Source organism: Somniosus microcephalus, chromosome 11 (assembly GCF_052327205.1).
Source record: "Somniosus microcephalus isolate GS21.2 chromosome 11, FLI_Smic_1.0, whole genome shotgun sequence".
In the NCBI taxonomy this organism is placed as follows: domain Eukaryota; kingdom Metazoa; phylum Chordata; class Chondrichthyes; order Squaliformes; family Somniosidae; genus Somniosus; species Somniosus microcephalus.
In genome coordinates, this window is record NC_140997.1 from 59,276,316 (window position 1) to 59,294,807 (window position 18,492).

At 43.6% G+C, this 18,492-nt stretch overlaps 1 protein-coding gene across 6 annotated transcripts in view; it reads right to left on the reverse strand.

Annotated features, from left to right (window-relative positions):
• snx29 (sorting nexin 29) overlaps positions 1-18,492 on the reverse strand; it is an 880,052-nt gene that overhangs the window by 182,710 nt on the left and 678,850 nt on the right. The gene's annotated exons all lie outside the window — the stretch shown is intronic.

Below are 18,492 nucleotides of genomic sequence, written 5' to 3' on the forward strand. Positions count from 1 at the left end.
CGGAACCAGAACGGAGCATATCCGACACCGGGAGTCCGGGTGCCCATCGCTCCGAAGCGAGCCCGGGGTTCCTCATGGTTAACGCGGCAGGCCTTTGGACCCGGTTGGCCGGGCGGCAGTGGAATGCCTTTCGCTGCGGACTCCCGTGTCCGATATCGGTCGGGGACGGCTCGTGTGAAAGCCCCGGTTATCCCGGTCCCGCACTCACAGCAAGAGAGAGAGGGGGAAGGAGAGAGAGCGAGAGGGAAGGAGAGAGAGAGAGAGAGAGAGGGAAGGAGAGAGAGAGAGGGAAAAAGAGAGGGAAGAGGAGAGAGAGAGAGAGAGGGGGGGAAGGAGAGAGCGAGAGGGGGGGAAGGAGAGAGAGAGAGAGAGAGGAGGGGGGGAAGGAGAGAGAGAGAGAGAGAAATGTTTTAAGCTTTAGGCCCGGCCGGTCTGTAATGGCCACCACTCACCTCACTAACGGCAGTTTGAAGGATTAGGCCCCGCCCACAAACGCCAGGCTTTTTTGTAAAACTGGTTATGAGACTGCTCTCCTCTCCTCTCCCTCCCTGCCCCTCTCCTCTCCCTCCCCCTCTCCTCTCCTCTCCCTCCCTCCCCCTCTCCTTTCCCCTCCCTCCCCTCTCCCTCCCCCTCTCCTCTCCTCTCCCTCCCTCCCCCTCTCCTCTCCCTCCCCTCTCCCCCCTCTCTCTCTCCCTCCTTTCCTTTCTCTCCCTCCCTCCCCTCTCCCTCCCTAGCGCCTCAGGCCCGGCCAAACTCACCTCGGTACCAGAACGGAGTCAGTCCAACAACGGGAGGCCGGGTGCCCAGCGCTCCAAAGCGACCCCGGGGTTCCTGATGGTTAACGCGGCGGGCCTTTGGACCCGGTTGGCCGGGCGGCAGACGAACACCTTTCGCTGCGGACTCCAGTGTCCGATATCGGTCGGGGACGGCTCGTGTGAAAGCCCCGGTTTTGCCGGTCCCGCACTCACGGCAAGAGAGAGAGGGGGATGGAGAGAGAGAGAGAAAGTGAAGGAGAGAGAGAGAGAGACGGAAGAAGAGAGGGAAGAGGAGAGAGAGAGAGAAATTTTTTGAGCTTCAGGCCTGTCCGGTCTGTAATGGCCGCCACTCACCTGAATAACGGCAGTTTGAAGGATTAGGCCCCGCCCACAAACGCCCTCCTGTGACGCAGCGCGCGGATTGGTCAACCATCACGTCACTCAAAGCTAATGAGCGGTAGGATTGGTCAACCGCTAATGAGCAGATTTTTTCCCGGTTTTTGAATGTTTTTTGTCCACTGTCCAAACAATTATTGTCTGACCAAAAAGTAAATACGCCTAGGTGACCCTCCTAATCATAACCTTTCTTTTTATATAACATATGTGTAGGTACGCTCTATAACTTTTGAGTGATGCCCGGACAGACAGACACAGACAGACAGACAGAAGTATCCTTTTATATATATAAATAATAATAATAGATGATTACATTTAAACATTGATGATTTTAAATCGGAGATCGTTAGATTTTTGATAGACAAGGGTAGGAAAAGATATGGAGCCAAGGATGGAGTTAAGATACAGATTAGCCATGATCTAACTGAATGGCGGAACAGGCTCGAGGGGCTGAATGGCCGCCTCCTGTTCCTAAGTTTCTTTTTATCTTTTAATACCCACATTAAAGTTTTTAATTCAAGGCCTCAGCCTGTATCAAAAACCTAGGCTTCAGCTAGATGGCCTGGAATTTGCAGTGGGTAATGGCGGCAAACAACCTGTGCTCGCCGTCATTACCCCTCTGAAACTGACCACAACTTCAGGGCTTAGTGCATGCGCATCTAAACATGGAAATTCTGAATTTGCGGTCAGTCATTCACTGCTCTGACACTGGCTGCGCTGTGGATCCCCCCCACCCCCCACCAATCAATGTAATCAATTAAATCAGTGAAATGGATAAAAACTTGGGCTTTTCCACAGTAATATCACTGTTAAATACCCCATTAAATGATAAGCCTTGTTGGAATAGGTGTAACTGGGGTTTTAACAGCATATTGACTGCTAAACAAATGTTCTGGCCCTGAAAAACTATTTTTTCTATTTGTGGAGTGTTAAATTTTTCCATTATGACAAAAATTACAATTTTTAAAAAACGTATTTTTTTTTTTTAAAAAGTGTTCATCATATTTCAGCTTCTACCTTATCCCCATTTGAAAGTCTCCATTTTTATATAGCTCTCTAACATTTTTTAAAAGTCCGGATAAGAGCAGCTTCTCATTTCCTGCCTATGAGAATCTTCAATGTGACTGGCTGCTTAGACAGCTTGTTGACATCACTGCAGCATCACCATAGGAATTCCCATTACAGAACGCTGAAATCAATTGGACATCGAAAAAGGCAAACTTCTTGCCACAGAGATTGCAAGATATTTTTTCCCAAAATGGTTGAGGGGAGTTACCACCCACATCCATTCATTCCGAGCACGTGCAGCCTGCATTAATTTCCCAGTATGCAACAGTAGCTTTCTTACAGCTGAAGCAGAGGGAATCACCCCCGTCCTATCAGGATTTGGGCTTCTTGCCTTTTTCCAAAATACTTGGAAACAAATTGGGAGTTTGGATTCTCAAAAAGTTTCACATTTAAAATATTAACAGCTCCTCCCTTTCTATTCTGAACTGCTAAATTTTATCTCACAGGGAGTCAGATAACACCTGTGATTCACCACACCTGTAGTTTCTTTTACTGCCATTTAAAAAGCAAAATAAAGATTATTTATTAAGAATGACCTTTCTCAGCAGAAAAAAAATCAAACAGTACTTTCTTTATCTCAAGTGATTTAAGTCTAGCTGGAAGATGAATCTGACTTACTGGCTTCCTTCTGATTGGACTACTGTCCACTCATTTCACTCAAAATTGTGTTAAAATATTTTTTTTCTTCTGAGAAAGACAATAAGGCACTTTTAGGACTTAAAAGGTATGAGGCAGAACATTCTCAGGCCCCACGCCGTCAGCATGGCATTGCATATAACTGGCAAAATCGCAGGTTTGTGATTTTCTGTCGATTGGCATTAATGAACAGAAAATCATGGGCAACGTGCAGGGCCTCAATGCTCCAACCAAGTTATTTTTAATATAAAAACATGGAAACTGTATGCACTGAATGTTTTAGTGTTTAATGAGATAACCTTTGATGGCTTATGGAAATATATGTTTATTAAAGACAGCGTGAGTTGGGAAACACACTAGTAGTGCACCAAGTAGTTTAAGGTAGGAACTTTTGGAAAATGGTTGACAACAGGGAAAGCAGTAGGGGTGCTGATGACCTAAAATGGGCCAGAGACAGGTTTGGGGAGAGTTTTACACTTGATAGTCCCAAGGCTTCCCCATGGCTTCCAGGAGCACTGCACAAACCCATAGACTGGCCTCCAAGACCCAAGGGCCATCACAATACTCCTAGACCCTGGGACTGCCCCCAATCTGGGTGCTTCCTAATCCCAGGATTGCCTCAGTGCTTCCAGATCCAAATAATCTGTCAAAGTAATGCTAGATCAAGAGACCCCATCCCAGCAATGTCAGACCCTGCGTGCCCTTGCCACCACTCCCAAATTCCAGGACTGTCCCAATGCTGATAAATCAGTGTTCTTATAAAACCTCTGGCTCACCATGCAGCAATGCGTACATGTACGTTGTGTCTGGTACATTTTGTTTATGACGCTTTGCAAATTTATGTGTCACTTTTAACTGATTGGCTTAAAGTTTATTATATACATAAAATAGTAACAAATCACAGTTGAGCAGGTAGGGAATGTACCAATCAGCAAGTTGCAGGCAGAAATTAAAACCAATCAGCAAGTTAAAAAGAAAATTAAAAAATGGGAAGTCAGCACAGTTATCAACTTAAAAGGTAAACTAATCAAATTGCTCAAAATATATTTTAATCTTTTTGGCTGACATTTAGCATTTTATCACAAGATGTACAATTACTACTGGAAATATGGTTTGTAACATAACAAATTACAAAAATTAGAAGAAAAAGATTAAACTTACCAGTACAATACATCCTGTACAGGATGAGGAGAAATTTCCTCCAACTAAATCTTGGGAAGACCGAAGCCATTGTCTTTGGTCTCTGCCACAAACTCCATCCCTCTCCCTGGCCAGTGTTTGAGGCTGAACCAGACCGTTCGTAAGCTTGGTGTCCTATCTGACCCCGAGATGAGCTTCCGATCCCATAACTGCTCCATCACCAAGACCGCCTACTTCCACCTTCGTAAGATTACCCATCTCAGTCCCTGCCTTTGCTCATCTGCTGCTGAAACCCTCATCCTTGCCTTTGTTACTTCTAGACTTGACCATTCTACCGGCCGGCCTCCCATCTTCCACCCTCCATAAATTTGAGCTCATCCAAAACTGTGCTGTCCGTAACCTAACTCACACCAAGTCCAATTCACCTGTCACCCGTGCTCATTGACCAACATTGGCTCCCGGTCCAACAACGTCTTGATCTGAAAATTCTCATTTTTTTCCAAATCCCTCCATGGCCTCACCCCTCTTATCTCTGTAACCTCCTCCAGCCCTACAACCCTCCGAGATCTCTGCGTTCCTCAAATTCTGGCCTCTTGCGCATCCCCGATTTTCTTTGCTCCACAATTGGCAGCCCTGCCTTCAGCTGCCTTGGCCCCAAGCTCTGGAATTCCCTCCCTAAACCTCTTCGCCTCTCTACCTCTCTCCTCTTTTAAGACGTTCCTTCAAATGAACTCTTTGGCCAAGCTTTTGGTCACCTGTCCTAATATCTCATGTGGCTCGGTGTCAAATTTTGTTTGATAACACTCCTGTGAAGGGCCTTGGGATGTTTTACTATGTTAAAGGTACTACATAAATGCACGTTATTGTTGTTTTGTGTTTGAAATGCATAGAACACTTTTTTCTGTTAAAGGTTTGAGCCTATGTGAGAATCCCAAGCTACCGATGGCTTCCAGCACATACCTATGCTACACTTTCTATAATTGTTTATAATTGACAGCAAGACTGGCTATTCAAGGAGTGAGACAGGACTTGCTTTTTACAGACCCTGCACCTTCCTCCCTCCAGTGTATTAATAGGAAATTATTGAGAATGAAAACATCATGGGATAATGAAAGTTAATGGACCTTATGCTCTTTAAAACATGAAAAAGGTAAAGCATGAACTCTTCAAAATTTTCTAGCATAACTTTCCTGAAGAAACAACATTAGCTACTATATTTAAGGTGTTTTTATAGCACGATGGATAATATATATATATAATCAAACAAATGAAACTTTAAGCAATGCCAAATTTCAAAGTGGAATCTTTATATTTTAATCTATTTCAAATGCTTACACCCATTTCTTTTATTTACTCAAAAGCTATGATTATTCAGTTATTCCTTTCCTCTTTTGTTCCCATCATCAGATCTATTATTTCTCATCATATCTATCAATGTCAGTATTTATGTAACAAATGCCTTGCACTATATCATCAATATTTACAGGCTAACAATTGATTCATTGTACCATACCACCAAAATGGATCATGCTGTAATTTTACTTCACTCCTATCTCCCTTTCTTTTGTGTCCCCTAAATATCAACTGTGTACACAAAGTCCTAATGAATCCAAGTAAAATGAAGATAAAATATAAAAATATCAAAGCATTTTCCTTCATTTTTTTAAGCATCCGTACAAGTTTATCAGGAGGTCGAAAGTAATAAACAGCTCCTATGCTTTTACTAAACACCTCAGTCTGTGGTCTTGGCATTTAAATAAGCACAGCCGTTGTTTAGTACATCTTACATTTGTGACAAATGGCAGCTGTTATGTAATCCTAAATTTTGTATCAAAACCCTACCTGCCTGATGTGAGTGGGAGGGGGAAGAGGTAGGGAGTAGCAGAGAGAAGGGGGAGGGGGTCTTTGTAGTTTGTGTGCTGTATTACTTGTTTCTTCTTGTTCTTTGATAGCAAAGGAGAGCTTTCAGAACCAAAACCAATACTTTATTCCTCTTACATGGTGACCATACATATATGCAGGTCATATTAAAAAGTTTTACACTTTCATGTCATGCTGCTGACTTCAAAGCAACAGGTCAAGAGTAAGTCCAGCCTCTATGATAGGATTTAGAGCAAGTTACAGGCAATCAGAATTTTCCTTTTTGACCATCTAAACAGCTCAAACTTTATTCCTTACAGTAGAATGGCACTCTACCGCATAAAGCCAAGCTGGGAGAGTATTTTGTCCCTGAGCCTCAAGGTGAATACAAATTAAAAATGTCCACATGCCTCCTGAAGGATTAAGATCAGGTGTCATGCCAAACACATGGCATAGCTAAACTACATCATGCCAAGAATGAAGATTGTACCCTCTGATAAACCACTGCATCTCTTTCTAACTTAACATACCACTCTTAAGATAATTATGAATTCTAGTTTAGATGTTATTGCTAAATCTAAATATATTGTCTAGAAATAAAGATAGCACCAGAGAAAATCATATTATGTGGACTGTATAAAATGATAAAACTTGTCATTTTTAAGTAGATGAACAGACAATACAACAATTAAGAAAAAGGTAACATTTTTCATTATCACTTTGTCATTAAATCAATTCTTGAAGACTGCTAAAGGCATAAATGGCTTTCTAGATGAATATACCTCAGTGGCAATATTTTAATAGGCTGAAATAGCACTGTTGCAATCTGAACTACAATTACAAACAAACTGTCAGACACAATTATGACTCTGTTAACTTGTGATAACTCACTGTTATATAAATAGGGTTACAACACTAAGCTTCATTGAATTCTTAATGCGTCAAAATCCCTCTGGTTGGATTTGGTATTCCAATTCTTTGCAGATCTTTCATTTTGTGAAGACTTAAAACAGTGTGTTTTTTCTTTAGATGAAACATGATTTCAGCATTGTAAGTCAAAATTTTAAATTTTAATGGGCCTTTTGTCATTAATGTACTTCAAAATCTGACACTTATTATCTCTGGCCAAAATATGACCCGGTCAACACAGACAATTGTAAGTTATTGCCTCTCCCCTACAAAAGGTTCACGTGCAAACCCATTCCTGATAGGTAATGTTGATCCTTGGTCCCACGGTAAAATGAGCTGCCTGCAAATTTTGCCAATCTCAGTGGATAATGAGACTAGCACGAAAGCAGCTTGATATTTTGCAGTACAGGGTGGAAACCTTTAGAAAAGATGCACTTATTTGTGACAGATACGAGAAAATAAATAGTTGTCCCAATTAAATCCGACCCTTCCCAGATATAGTTGAGGTAATGTAAGATTGTAAGATACACAGACACACAAAATAATTTACAGCAGATCAAAGCAGTGATCTCTATTGCCTAACTCCCGTAAGACAGGACTGATTTCAGTTTGTGCTCTATGATTTGAAGTTGAAGAAACTCAAGCTTAAGGTACTTGTCCCAGGGATATATAATTAGTCTGTACTTGTCCAGGCATATTTTTGTTTATCTAGGATAGACAGATGAATAGTTATTTCTGTCCCTGCAGCATGGAGATAACCAGGTTGAATAAATGTAGAGGACAAAACAACGTGGAATATTGGAAGGGAATACACTTTTTAGAATCTGGGTATTGGGCTGAATTGTTACTTCAGTGGCAAAGATGTCTAACACAAATACCATACTCACTGGAAAAAGAGAATTATACCACTGTATAGATGAAAGATGATTATAGTTCCAGGTTTGAAATCCTGCAATAACTGTACAAAAGTATGATCTGAATGTTTTTCTCACGAATGCCAAATTTTTGATTGAGGTATCAACAAGATATATAACACAGATGATTATAGATCTGAACAAGTTAATGCAAATGTGCCTACTTCAGTAGTTCCATTGGATTGACAGTGCCAAATGTAATGCAAAAATGATAAGCTTCATAGAGAGAGATTACTGTCAAAGCGCTGTTGCCCAAAAAGCCAATGTACTATTACACCCAAACCTCCACAGGTATTCTGCACAATCGTGTGTAGATAGTGTTATTCTCAAAACTTCAGCCCAAAAACTAGACTGGTCACACATTTTTCATATGTAGGCTTAAGACAGTTCCCAACCTCTGCAAACTCAAAAAAATGGAATATAAACCAGTCTAGTTTTTGGGGTTTACTGCCTGTGAACTCATATTTAGCCCCCATCAGAAAATGCCCTATTTTTGCAAATATTTTGCCTATATGGCTGAAGAGAATTTTCTTTCATATTTAGATAGGCTTTATCAAGAGCAGCCAGATTGTCATAAGATACCAAAGAAGGGTTTTCTTTGTGACCATCTTCCATCCATAGAATTCAGTGGAGCAGTGACAACTTTATCTCCAGATGCTAAATTAGAATTCAGGCAGGTTAAAGTACAGTCTACTTATCAAATGTAAAGTGATTTATTTTTTCCTGCATAATGTCATTCATCGTGAATCATTTCTTTAAATGGTAGACCTACCAGACCTTCCTTTTCCATGCTTGTACACCAATCCCTATCCAATTTGGTAGAGGAAAGAGAGAATGGACTGAATCAATTGTTTTCTCGACTTTGATTTCAATGGAATGAAAATCAGACAGGTGCTATAAAGGGTGTGCGATCTGCCCCGCTAGATTACCACCAGGGTGATGAAAACGAAAATCTACCCAATCTATTCGTCTTCGAATCTGCGATTTTAGTTTGCGTCATTCATCAAATTCTCCCAATGGTTCATTTCGCCTGCAGTTTACGTAATTGATGGTTCAATGCCTAACTAATTTATCCCCAACCAACTTTCTGTAATGAGAACTTGCAGCATTTACTGTCACATTGGACCATGTTCTTTGCATGTGTTCAAAATTAGAGATTTGCAAAGATTGACTGAGGATCTGAGACTTTTACTTCTGAAATACAGCCATGTAACTGGATAGACTGTAATATGATGCCAACAATAGAAACACTGGAAAATGGATGGGACTATACAAAAACAAAAGTGGCCTGCAGCCTAACTGAAAAGTCTCAAAGGGTTAGGCATTCTTTGGGATATTTGGTACTGGACACAATGGGCTTGATTTTCATTGGGCTGTTGAGGCGGGATTGGAGGCGTGTGGGGGGTTAAAATCTCGAAATTGGGGGGCACGAACCCATCCCGCCCCCAACCCGCCTCCATGCCAGCTTCAAAGGAGGCGGATACCCGACCTGTGCTGGGAGCCGCCTCCCCGAGGCGGGAAGGGGATTAGTGCCAATTAACTGCCTGTTAACAGGCAGTTTTTAGCCTAACCCCTATTTTTATCCCTGAAGTGCGGGATTCCCGATGGCTCCAAACCACGCCAAGTTAGCGAGGCGGACCGTCAGGCTGAAGGGCTTGGAGGGTTCGAGATGTCCGGTGTTCAGGTGAGTGATGTGTGCATGAGTACAGAGGTAAGTGTGTTTGGTGTGTGTAAAGTGTTTAAATAAGTTTTACTTACTTTTACAGCCTTCCTTCCTTCAGGTCTCGGGAGTCCCTCATCTCACCGGCACAAAAAGCAGAATGGCTGCGAGCGGTCAAAAGTTGCAGCATTCAGCTTTCTGTTCTGGAGAGATCTCTAAATCAGCCTGAGAGGAAGGAATTAACTTAGTGTACAGATTGTCAGTGTTTGACAGCTTCAAAGAGCTGTCAAACGCTGATATTTCATCTGTCAAAAGCTCTTGACAGATGAAATGTCAATCTGTGACGTCACCTGCTGTCAAGGTAGAAGCGTTCACGTCGCGGCCCTGTTTCAACCAATTCTACCACTACCACGCACAGCAAGTAGTGTATACATCGATTTCGTACTGCTAATTTGATCAAGCACCAACATCATGCCTGAAGACGGAAATAGTCGTCGGTGTCAGAAACACGGGTCTTTTTCAAGACCGGCATTGACTGTTATATCTGCAAACGTTGAAGGGTTCTCTATAGCTAAACAAAACATCCTCGCTACATTATGCAATGAGTTGGAGTGTGATGTCCTCTGCCTGCAGGAGACACATAGAGGAAGTGAGAACAACTGCCCAAAAATACCAGGAATAGTCCTGGCTATTGAAAGACCTCATCGACAATATGGCAGTGCTGTATTTGTTAGAGCTGGTTCAGTTGTAGAAGCCACTTCTAAAACAGGGGAGGACAACATCGAAATTCTAACCGTAGAGCTGAGCAAATTAGTAGTGACCTCAGTGTACAAGCCACCTGGCACAGATTTCAGCTTCTCTAACCCTGTACCCAACCTGCACAATAAACCACAGATCATCATTGGAGACTTTAATAGCCACAGTACCCAATGGGGGTACAAGGAGACTAACAACGATGGAGAAGCAGTCGAAGAATGGATGGACGCTAACCAGCTTAGTCACATCCACGATCCTAAATTGCCAGTCTCCTTCCACAGTGCCCGCTGGAAGTGTAGATATAATCCAGATCTTGCCATTGCCAGCAACGACATCGCTGGCCTCTGCAAGAAGCTGGTCACAGACCCAATACCACAGACATAACACCGTCCTATTGGTATCCAGGTAAATGCAGCAGTGTTACCAACCGTCGTACCATTCAAAAGGCGCTTCAACTTCAAGAAGGCCGATTGGAACGGTTTTACACGAGCACTTGACCGCAAGGTTAAACGCATTAAACTACTACCTGAGCACTACAACCTCTTTGCAAAAGCTGTCCAAAAAACAGCTAGAAGGAAGATCCCCCGAGGTTGCAGAGTACACTACATCCCTGGTCTCACCAAGGAGAATGCTGAACTCTACTGGGAGTACGTCTCAATGTTTGAATCTGACCCCTTCTCAGAGGAAACAATATCTACCGGTGAGAGGGTGATGTTAAGTATCTCTCAAGAACGTCAAAACACCTGGAACACCTAGATAGAGACAACAGAACTTACAAAAAACAGCAAGAAGGCATGGTCTCTCATACGCAAACTTGGAGGTGATCCCAAGAAAGCTGCCCAACATCCAAATGTGTCTGCTAACCAAGCTGCACACCAGTTGCTCCTAAATGGAAAAATCAACAAGAAACAACCAAGAGCACAACTAGATAGGAAGAAGTACAGTGATGATCCTGGCTTCACTAGACCATTCACCATGGAAGAGCTGGAAACTGGTATATCTAGTCTAAAACACGGGAAGGCAATTGGTCTTGACAACATAGCAACGGAGCAGATAAAGCATTTTGGACAGAAAGCAAAGAAATGGCTCCTACAATTGTTCAACCACTGTCTGGCAACACACAAGCTACCTAATATCTGGCAGAAGGCACATGTAATAGCACTATTAAAGCCTGGAAAAGATCCCTCAGATCCTAAGGCCTAGAAATTCAGTTGGGCACGCCAGCCGTTAGCGCCTTAGGAGGAGTAGATCTCGAGCGCTAGGCGCTTAGCGCCCGGGTGCAGCGCGATCTGCGCCTCGCCCCAACTTCAGTACACATTTAGCGCCGGCGCAAAGTTTTAGCGCGCGCAGATCATGACGTCATTTCGTCGTGCAACGCCCTTTGTGCGCCCCGAACCGGAACTTCACTCGCGCCGCCCATTGTGCGCCGGGCGGCCCTAACGACTGTGAAGTGGAACGGTACACAGCCGAGGCGGGCCGCGGGGAGCGCAAATTAAAGGGCACTCCTGCAGTAGAAAAGGCAGCCGTTTTGCAACACTTTGTGAGAGACAAAGATGGATGGTGATGGTGGAGGAGGTGGTGGTGTGCCGGTACCACATAACAAACTGATGGAGAGAAGCCCTCCCCAACAACACAAATACAGCAGTCTCGGCCTTTCAAAAAAACAAATCCACCCTCCCCCTTTAAGAGCTCACCGGAGCCAGAGTGTCTGCCGTCAATCAGCAGCTCGCCGCACCTGCCCTGCGCCCACCTTCCGGTGTTAGCGCCCGGGCCGCCGGCTTAGCGCCTAAAGAGAGCCGTGCATCGCCAGTTTTAGCGCTCGAGCAAACTCTTAGGGCGAAGCTCATGAATATCGGGGAAGTGGCCTCGAATTTGCGCCGGGCGCAAACTTTAGCGGCCGCCCGACTTTACCGCCCCAAAAGTGGCTATAATGAATTTCTAGGCCTAAGAGTTTTCGGCCAATTTCACTGCTTTGCCACACCTATAAGCTGTTTGAACGCCTGATACTCAATAGGATAGCACCAACTGTAGATGAGATCATCATTCCAGAGCAAGCAGGTTTCCGCCCCGGCAAATCAACAACAAGCCAACTGCTCAACCTCACACAACACATCGAAGATGGTTTTGAGCAAGGGATGGTAACAGGTGCTGTTTTTGTAGACCTGTCAGCAGCATACGATACAGTGAACCATAGACGTCTCCTCTGCAAGATTCTAGAGATGACAAAAGAGATTCACTTAACAGAGCTGTTAGAAAGCATGCTTCAGAATCGCCGGTTCTATGTTGAACTAGGTGGGAAGCGCAGCAGGTGGCGTATTCAGAAGAATGGTCTTCCTCAGGGAAGCGTGTTTGCACCGCTGCTGTACAACATCTACACGAATGACCAACCTATAGACGGTGTCACACGCCATTTTATATATGCTGATGATGACTTATGTGTCACTGCCCAAAGCACTGATTTTAACACCATGGAGAAAACGCTTTCTGAGGCCTTGGAGGGACTAAAATCCTACTATGAAGAAAACCACCTTCGCGCAAACCCATCAAAGACGCAAGTTTGTGCATTCCACCTCAGAAACCGTGAAGCCAAACGCCAGCTGAAAGTAACCTGGTGTGGAGCAACACTTGACGCATTGCGAGCACCCTATCTACTTAGGAGTCACCCTTGACCGATGCCTCACCTTCAAGAACCACATCGAGAAGACAAAGGCAAAAGTGAGCATACGAAACAACATCCTGAATAAGCTCACTAACACAAGATGGGGAACAAGCCCGAAAACATTGCAAACCAGTGCACTTGCTCTTTGCTATTCCACTGCCGAATACGCCTGCCCTGCATGGGAAAGGTCTACTCATGCCAAGAAGATGGATGCCATTCTGAATACAAGCTGCTGATTTATCACAGGTTGCTTAAAACCAACAAACACCAACAGCCTATATATCCTGGCGGGTATCGCTCCCCCTGATATAAGAACGGTAGCCAGCAAGAAAGTGCGACTCCGTCAAGCATCAGATGAGAGGCACCCTCTGCATTGTCATGCACCTACACCCAGCCGCCTAAAGTCAAGAAAGAGCTTCATGAACAGTGTTGTTCCATTACAATCAACCTCATCTGAAGCCCGCATCGCCTTGTGGAAAGACCGGCTCGCCAGTCTTGAACAACCCCCAGCGATGGAAATTTTACTTGATGAAAGCCTTCCCCCAGGAGCTAATTGCAACTGGGCAACCTGGAAGTGCTTTAACAGACTTAGGACCAATGTAGGTTGCTCAAAGGTGTCACTAAGCAAATGGGGATATTCAACCAGCCTGACAACTTGTGAATGTGGAACTGAGGCACAGACTATGCAACATCTCCTGCAATGCCCATCATTAGAGGAACCCTGCACTGTTGCAGATCTTGCCGAATTCAACAACAAGGCGCAAAAATGTGTCCAGTTCTGGCTGGGCTATGTATAGACTGTCCATGGACACGATAAGAAGACGACCTGTTGCCAGGTGGCCCTTAATTGGCCTGCTGGGCGGGCTCAACAAGGTCAATCAAGTGAAAAATCACGTGGGTTGGCCACAACTCAATGGAGGCGGGACTACAACCCCAAAAGTTGTAGTCCTGCCTCCTACACGCCTCCAGTATCAAAATCCAGCCCAATGACTGCGGAACTTTTGTCTTGTGCATTTGTAACCGAGTGTGATTTTTAAAAAAAGGAAATATATTGTTGGAACTTTTATTCAAACTTTTGCTATCTTTTACTTTAAGAAGACTACATCAAACAGAGCTTGGAAAGTGTGTACTGAAAAGATCTGAGTGAGTCACAGAAAAGTAAAAACAAATTGTGTTATTTCAATAACTATTTTCCTCAGAAATACTTAACAGCATGTGGGCAAAAGCTAATTTGGAATGTAATTTGCTTTTAATTTTAATCGCTTTTTTTCTCCATTCTAATATACTGTCTGCTGAAGAATAGAAATGCAGCGACCTAAAAACAGCATTTTATGTTATTCCTTTCAATACTTTACTTTCCTCCATTATACATATGGTGAAAATTGTGTAAATTACCCCTTATGACTGAGGAATGCCCTCTTTTGTGGGCAACTATTACCAAACATGTGATCGGCTGTTAAACAAATTAATATTTAAAACTTCACATGTTGGTGTCATTTAAATTAACTCTACATCGCATTTCTGGAAACCAGACAAAAGAAAAGCATTTGGCATTTTCTTTTTCTAATAAAAGAACCCAATGTAATGTTAAAATGAATGAAGAGGTTTGGATAAAAATCTTGAAAGAGTTGTAACTTGCTAGGATGACAAGTCAATCGAGCCAAAAATCCTCCACACTTCCACTGCAACTCTGGTCAGATTGAGGTCAGAAACTAGACCTCAACTTAGGCATGCCGGATCCCAACCTTGTCCATGAGTTCCCTGCGGACTTTGGGGTGGAGTAACCACCCGCAACAAACAAGGCCATTAAAGCAGCGGGCCAGGGCGAGACCTCTCTAACGTTGGGAGTTCTTGCTTCCCCAGCCTAGGAATGGGTCAGACCAGGGTTGGCGGTTGATATGGGGAATGAGAAGAAAAAAAAACTGTTATAAAGGAAACTTTCTTTAGGTGTTGCCATCTTATAAAGGGGGCAATGGGGGCAAGTAAAACAAAATTGGTGGAGGGAATTTCCCAAGTGGACCGACAGTGGTTGGCCAATTTTCTGGCCAAGTGGCATGGATGCTCATCAGGGGAATTCAGATTAAGTACTCACTCCCTGATCTAGCAGACTCAGTCACTGGTGTGCACAATCCCAGCACAACTGTCGGGATTGCTGGTCTGCGGGTTTTCTGGGCCTATATTTTTTTTGATATTTCAAAGTGAACGTAAAAAAGCAATTTTTCTAACGGAGATCGGGCCAGATGTCTGCAGAACGTTGACAAATTTACTCGCACCAGGGAAAACGAAAGAGTCGTCGTTTGAAGATATTGTCGAGAAACTCGAGGACCATTTTGACCCAAAGCCATTAGAAATAGCAGAGCACTATAAGTTTGGTACCAGAAACCAAAAACAAAGTGAAGCCATCAGTGAGTACATTGTAGCTCTTAAAAACCTGTCTTTGCATTGTAACTTCGGCACATTTTTGGATTTTGTATTGCGAGATAAGTTTGTGTGTGGACTGGTTGATGAGCACACACAGTCCAAATTACTGAACACTCCCAACCTAACGTTTGACATAGCATGCAAAATTGCCCTCTCTAGGGAGCTCCGTCCAACTCAAGTGACTAGTGCAGCTGAGGTCTACAGTCACAAAGCCACCGCCGAACCTAAAGCTGTGAGACCAAGTCAAAAACATGTCGGTAAGAGCAGTTCAGTGAATTGTTATTGCTGCAATGGAAATCACTCACCGCAGACCTGCCAATACAGAAATACGAAGTGTTTTCACTGCCAGAAGCAAGGCCATATTTCAACAGCTTGCAGAGCTAGATCGAAAGCAGGAAGTAAGAACCATTCTAGTGGCAATGTAAAGCGGCGACAACAAAAGGGAGGAATTCACAATTTTGAAATGAACACACCTGATATTGAAAAACTAGGCATCTACAGTATCTGTGCCACTAGCGGCAATGCTAGCAGTCACGAGGAAGACTTCCGTACAAAACTTCTGATCAATTACCAATATATTAATGTGTATCGACACTGTGGCGGACTGCTCTATCATGAGTAAAGACACATGAGAGGAAGTTTAATCAAATGCCACTTACAAAGAGTACCGCAGCGTTAAAAAACCTATTCCAGAGAAATCCTAGAGACACGTGGACAAATAGAATGTACAGTTCAGCACAATGGTCAGTCAGTGAAGCTGCCTATTATTGTAGCGAACTACAACAACAGGCCAACCCTCATGGGCAAAGACTGGTTGAGAAAGTTGAAACTAGACTGGAAAAACATCTTCAGTGTATATGCTCGACACAATGCTGAACAAGTATAAAGCATGTTCTCAGACAGTTATGAGGGCATCACTGGGTATGACGCGCATATCCGCATCAAGTCCAATGCAAAGCCCGTCTATTGTAAGGCAAGGCTGCTCCCCTATACATTGAAAGGAAGAGCTACAGAAACTGAGAGAGAACAGAGCGCTAGTAAAAACTGACAGAAGTGAATGGGCTATCCCGATTGTGGTAGTGCCCAAAGCAGACAAAAACGATACGTGTGTGCGGTAATGATAAATTACTATCAACCAAGTAGTTGACGATGAACAGGACCTGTTACCTACATCATAAGATTTGTATGCAGCACTCTCTGGGTCAAAGGTTTTCTCTAAGCTTGACCTGTTACACACTTACGCTCAGCTGAATGTTGGCAAAGAGAGTCAACAGTATCTCACCATCAACACACACAAGGGACTGTACTAATACACCAAGCTGCCGTATGGTGTAAAGTCCTTCCCCAAAATCTTCTAGGCTACGATGGAAAAGATTTTGCAAGGAATTCCAAATTGCTTATGCAATCAAGACGATGTGCTGATCGCATCAAGCAGTGAGGAAAAAAATCTAGAAGTTTTAGAGTTAGTGCTTCAAAGGTTGAATTCCCACAATGTAAAATTAAAAAGGAGCAAATGTGCTTTTGTGCAGTCCGAGATTGTGTACCTTGGTCTGAAAGTTGATGCAAATGGCTTGCAACCAGTTAAGGAAAAGGTTGATGCTGTCATCAATGCTCCAAAGTGTGGCTGAGTTAAGATCTTTCCTTGGACTGGTCCAGTACTACGCACGTTTCTTACCCGAGTGACCGACCATGTTAGCTCCATTGCACGAGCGCAAGAAGGATGCCCAGTGGAAGTGGACAAAAGCTCAACAGGAACCTTACGACGCTTGTAAGAGAAGTCCCTCTCGCGATGCTCTACTTGTGCACTAGGACACAGAGCGTGAGCTTAAGTTAGCGTGTGATGTTTCTAGCTATGGTGTGGGAGCTATCATAAGCCACGTAATGGATGACGGCCAAGAGAAACCAATCACGTTCGCATTGTGAATCCTCACAAAGAACGAAAGAAATTACACACAAATTGAAAAGGAAGCACTCGCCATAGTGTTTGGAATCAAGAAATTCCAACAGTTCCTGATCGGCAGAAAGTTTACCGATAACTGATCACAAACTGCTCCCAGCAATATTGGGGCCCAAATCTGCCATCCCTGCACTGGCCGCATCAAGAATGGAACATTGGGCAGTGTTGTTGTCACAATATGACTACACGATTGAATATCGCAATTCAAAGCAAAATGCAATCGCAGATGCTTTGTCCAGGTTGCCACATGAAGACTCGTGTTGGGAGTGAAGGGGAGATTTTCACACTAGGTGCAGTTGACAAAGACTTTCCTGTGAATGCAACTGAGATTGCAAATGAGACTCAAAAGGACTCAGTACTGAAAAGAGTGCATGAAAACATCTTGAATGGATGGACTGATCAATGTCTGTGAGCAAGGTTGTATCAAGTGGGGAAACAGAGTGGTGGTACCTACTTCTTTGAGATAGAAAATTCTGGCTGAACTTCATACTGCATATCCAGGGATCTTCAGTATGAAATCAATTGCAAGAAGTTTTGTTTACTGGCCTGGATTGGACAGTGATCTTGAATCACTTGTCAGCAAATGCAGCATTTGCAAAAACTGCAGAAACAAACCACCCAAAACTCCACTGCAACCCTGGTCATGGCCAAGTAGACCTTTCCAGAGAGTACATGCAGACTTCTGTGAGAAAGCAAATTATTATTTCCTGGTACTTGTAGATAGTCACTTAAAGTGGATTGAAGTGAAACACATGGGTTCAAATACTACAACTGAATGTACCATAGATGAGTTGAGGTCTATAAGAACATAAGAAATAGGAGCAGGAGTAGGCCAATCGGCCCCTCGAGCCTGCTCCACCATTCAATAAGATCATGGCTGATCTGATCCTAACCTCAAATCTACTATCACTCTACATCCCTCCCGAACCCATGTGATCTTCTGGGAGAGGCGAAAAACCAGATAAAAAACCCAATGGCCAATTTGGGAGAAAAAAATCTGGGAAATTCCTCTCCGACCCATCTAGGCGATCGAAACTCGTCCAGGAGATCACTGTCCCTATATTTTCTACAGTGCTTACCTTCTGTAAAAGGTGATCTCCACCCCAGCCAGGAACAGGAATAGAACCATCTCCTGAAATCTAACACTTAATTAGAACATAAGAAGTAGGAGCAGAACCAGGCTACATGACCCCTGGGCCCGCTCCGTTACCCACAGGGCCATGACCGTTCCGAACATAGACTCATGTCCAATTTCCTGCCCGCTCCCCGTAACCCCTAATTCCCTTTACTTCTAAGAAACTGTCTATTTCTGTTTTAAATTTATTTAATGATGTAGCTTCCACAGCTTTCTGGGGCAGCAA